Source organism: Aplysia californica, unplaced genomic scaffold, assembly GCF_000002075.1.
Source record: "Aplysia californica isolate F4 #8 unplaced genomic scaffold, AplCal3.0 scaffold00969, whole genome shotgun sequence".
Lineage (NCBI taxonomy): Eukaryota > Metazoa > Mollusca > Gastropoda > Aplysiida > Aplysiidae > Aplysia > Aplysia californica.
Genome location: NW_004798239.1, coordinates 102,707 through 107,368, shown reverse-complemented (window position 1 = coordinate 107,368; position 4,662 = coordinate 102,707). Strand labels below are relative to the sequence as shown.

At 37.0% G+C, this 4,662-nt stretch overlaps 1 gene across 1 annotated transcript; it reads right to left on the bottom strand.

Annotated features, from left to right (window-relative positions):
- Nucleotides 1-4,253: 4,253 nt before the first annotated feature.
- On the bottom strand, nucleotides 4,254-4,439 carry LOC100533416 (theromacin; the record flags this gene model as incomplete). The annotated part of the gene is given in 1 exon segment (NM_001204700.1): nucleotides 4,254-4,439. The product of NM_001204700.1 is annotated as a theromacin (mRNA).
- Between the last annotated feature and the right edge of the window lie 223 nt (nucleotides 4,440-4,662).

Below are 4,662 nucleotides of genomic sequence, written 5' to 3'. Positions count from 1 at the left end.
CAGGAGCTTGGCTCTTCTGTGTCATGGGATTAATATTGAAGTCCTAGTCCTAGCCCTGCAGAGACATTTTCACGGTGTCTTTTGTTGTGCTTTTACTTTCTACATCCCTCGCGCAACATACAGCTCGGCAGCTTGTTGAACACCACAAAGCTGTTATTCACCTCTGTTATTCACCTCTTGTTATTCACCTCTGTTATTCACCTCTGTTATTCACCTCTTGTTATTCACCTCTGTTATTCACCTTTTTCCTTTTTAGATTATTGCCATTAAAAAAGAAGTACTTTAGCAGGTGGAGGAAATGAAGGAAAATTCTAGGTAATTTTCTTAGAGATTTATTGTCCTTTCTTGCTGTACTGTGCTAGGAATGAACCCCTTGTCATATGTTTGAGACTCTGACATGGTCTTTGAGTGTTCTACTACATGCGATGCTTTTGATTAACAATCTGAGGCTGATTTTAGACAAAATTATGAGTGTTGCCTCTCTTATTTTTGCCATGTTTCACAGTATCTTTTCATAGCTTTTTTTCTGCAATTATAACAATTGCTTTTGTTTATGTTTATTTTGGTTGGTTGTTTGTGAAATTGTAACACTATCTAACATCTTTAGCACAAAAAAAATAATTTAATCATCAACCTGGTGATGCAGTGGGTCCCCAGACACTCAAACATATCTGGAATTGACAGAGCAGACACACTTGCCAAACGAGGATCTAGACAGGAACAACCCAACATTCCAGCTTCATACAACACTGCAAAACAAATCATTAAAAGCAACAGCAAACAAGATTGGATGGACAGATAGGCCTTGAGAAAGACAGGCAGAGCAGTTTTCAAACATATGACCACAACAAAATGAAATGACAATATGAACCACCTACAGAAAGAAACATACTTTTTTCCTAGCCCGAAATGACTAGTAGGCCTATTGTGTAGATGTGCTCGTCTTTACTCAAACTGGAAATGGCAGCTGTTTTTAATACTGACCTGCCTAATTCAGGTTGCCCTCTTCTTTAACCATCAGCCTGATGTCCGAAAATGCTGATGTTTCTTTTGTTGTTGTTGTGTTGTCCCTTCATTTTTATCCTTGTTTTCTCACCATGAGACTCAAAATTAACAGTCAAGATGAATTTTTCGTTGTAAGGGTCAGATATGACTGACATACTGTGTTGCACCTCATGTGGAGAAAATTGACTAACCACTTTGGGTTTTTTTTGTTGTTTTTTTTGTTTGATTGTTTCTGGGTTGACTCTTTTGATTTTTTTTTATTGTTGCTGTTGAAGTATTGCTTTCTCGTGATATTGAATCTGCATTCCTGTAAAGTTGTCTGGAGTGAAGAACAGGATTTGCAGATATGTGTAGGCCTATATTAATGCGTGGTGTCGTAGTGAAACCAGGTGCTCATCAAAATAATGAAATTGAAGAAAACATTTTTACACCCAAAGGGAAATTTTTGTTGTTGTTTTTTTGTTGTTGTTTTTTAAGCTCAGTACCTTTCATCTTTAATGTTCACTTAACTACACATTTCTGTGTGGATTTTACTGGAAAAACCTTGATCAAGGGTACAAAAAAAAGAAGAAAGTTTGCAGTTTTCAATAACACTCAAGCTTTGGAAGTCACCAAACTATGGTGGCCATTTTCTCGCTAATATTACCTCTGACATCAACCACCCTCACCTCCTTCAATCGTTAATATCTCGACTTCCGTTCAAGATAGGTGGGTATTTTCTTTTCATCAAAAGCAAAAAAGTAAACAAGCTGTAACATTATACCATTAAATATTATTTACAGAAATGAATGAACAAGCCCCTGATTTCACTGTGTCGTTACAATGGTGTGTAAATTACTTAATGAATGAATGCGTCGTTCTACAGCTGCCACAATGTGTGTTTGTGTTTAAATAAAAATGAAGAATTATAAACACTATGTTTATGTGGGGGGGTTTTTTATAGGAGAGGGTCAAGTACCGTCAAGTAAGTTCAGATAACAATATCTGTGCTGTGAGGATTAGTACCTTACTTGTGCAGGTAGTTGGTGGTTGCAACTGATAGACCCTACTTCTTTACTTTCCCTCTATTGTGTCTGTCTGTCTTACTTTCTTACAGCACTAAATAACCATTACATGTACTGTGTCAATGTGTTTCCCTTTACTCAAACAAAGCAACTAGCGCTCATATGACCTAATGCAGTTGCGAGCGCCGTAAAAACCTCTACTAAAACAAAACAAACGAAGCAAACAAAACTTATTTGCAGAGAATTTGAGTTTGATTCTCCCACCAGGAAGATGATTTATCAAGCTTCTCTGGGTTTCTCCTGGGACGTATCCCATTCAGTCTGTGGAGGTGGCGCCAGTGCCCTAGTCGCTACCCTAGAATTACAAAGTAGTTCTATCTGCTCAGGACTTAGTTTGAGAAATTTGACGTAAAAAAGTTTTGAGTTTCAAAACATATCAAGCTTTCCTATCAAACAGCTATCTTCCTTATCTCTCCTTCATTTTTGTAATTGTAATTTTCTTGTAACACCTTTGATCTTCGGCACTTATGTGATCTAAGTGTGTTACTAGTGCTGTAAAACACTAAAACTTTTTTTAAAAGTATGCCTAAAAAACTCGACCAAATTTGCTGATGCAATGGAAATTTGAGGCAGTGTAAGTTTTTAAATATTATATGGCGTTCCTTGGAAAGTTCTGTGCAAATTATGTTTACATAGTTTCAGATGCTGACTGCAAGAAAATCATGAAAATTAATTAAATCAAACCATAATAATTATGATGATAGGGACGTCAGGAGAGAAGGTAGTGTTAACCTTAATATGGCACAGAGGCTACGTGAGGCTCTGATGAAAAACAAAGTAGAAGACTAATAGACTAATAACTTTGGGCAGTACAGGGAAGTACTAATTTACGCAGACAAAAGTAACCAATCTTCTGACATGATTATTACATTAGAGCAATGATATTTCTAGTTTGAGATAGAGAGAGAGAGAGAGAGAGTGTGTGTGTGTGTGTGTGTGTGTGTGCGCGCGCGCGCTCGCGGGGGTTGTTGGAAGGCATCATTTCGTGGAAGATTCTACTTTTCTTTTTCTTCTGTTGTTTCTGTCGTTATATCTTTCCTTTCAACCTTCTCTTAATGGTCGATGTCTCGTTGAAGTGATATTCTAAACTACAATTAATATATTTATAATGCTGTATGTTCACTGGCTAGGCCCTTCAATGTTATATCTGTCCCTGTGGTTTTATGCACCCCACATAATTTAGCAAAATTTGATCATTTTTTACATAATTTCTGATCATTTTCCTTTATCATTCTTTGATAAAATTCACAGAATCCCATAATTTCACTTTTTTGGGGCTCAGTTTGCATAATTTCAGAATTTTTCTTTCATAAAACGACGGGGACGGATTATTATATATATCATGTATGTGAAAAAAAAACCAATGTGAAATTGGAATTGAATAATATGACGAAAGAAAGTCATTTTGCCAAGTGCCTTCATCTTTCTGCTGGATAATGTGTCCTCCTCAACCCCTGTTGACCCTTGTGAATGGTTGGAGGGGATCACTGAATATAAATATATGTGTGTTTGTGTGTGTGTGTGTGTGTGTGTGTGCGCGCGCGCGCTTGTAGATGTCGGTGTTTCAGCAAACAGAAAGTACTTATTTTGGGGGACAGTAGCAATGAAAGTAAGGCATGTATTCAATTCTTTAAAAAAAAACGAGAAAAAATGAAAAGAAAAGCGAAACCAAATAAACAAACCAAACCAAAAAAACCAAAAACCCCACCAGAAAGAAAAACCAAACCAAACCAAAAATCCCTCCACCAGGGCAGTGCTACCGACTGAAGTTGTCTTAATAGAAGGGGGGATATTACATGTAACTCGTTCTTATGCGCAGTAGAATTGTAAATGGGCTGATTTATCAATGTCAATGTCATGTTCATCATACTGTGCTGGAACAACACAGGGGGAACTGCTACTTTTTCTTTTCTCATCCTTGCTATCGTCACTTTTCCTCTACTTCTTTTGTATCTTTGTCACTCTCTTGAACTGCTATTTCCGGGGTGCCTTGATAGTCGAAGCAGACTGTGCTGTTAATAGGCTAGAGAGGTGAGTAGAGTAAGCCTGATTCCCCGTTTGGACTTCATCCACTCCTTCGCGCTCATACATGTATGACCTTATGCAGTTGCCAGCGCCGTTCAAGCTTACTAAAACAAACAAAAACAACAATTTTCAAAATTGAAAACACCGAAAGTGCACGTGAAACTTCATAATTTCATCTTTATTTTTGAAATCCCATTATCTAACGTGTTGCTTACTTAATTAAACTTCAAAATTCTGAATTTCTGAGTTCCCGGAAAGAATAAACCTATGTCAATATGTTTGCACCAATTGCCTCACTAGATGTGGTCCCGACGAAGTAGATAATCGTGGACGCGTCAGCTCCTGAAGATATTATTTATACATGTTGTATATTCATGAATATACATTTAAATGATAATATAATATATATATACATTTTCATAGACAAACAAAGAATAAATAAATTGGTTTGGCCATGTTGCTTAATGCCACCTTGTCAACCAAACACAAGAGCTTATGTAAAAATAATTCTCCTGGCAATTAGGCAGTTGAATCACACGGCTAGCAACACACACACACACACACACAC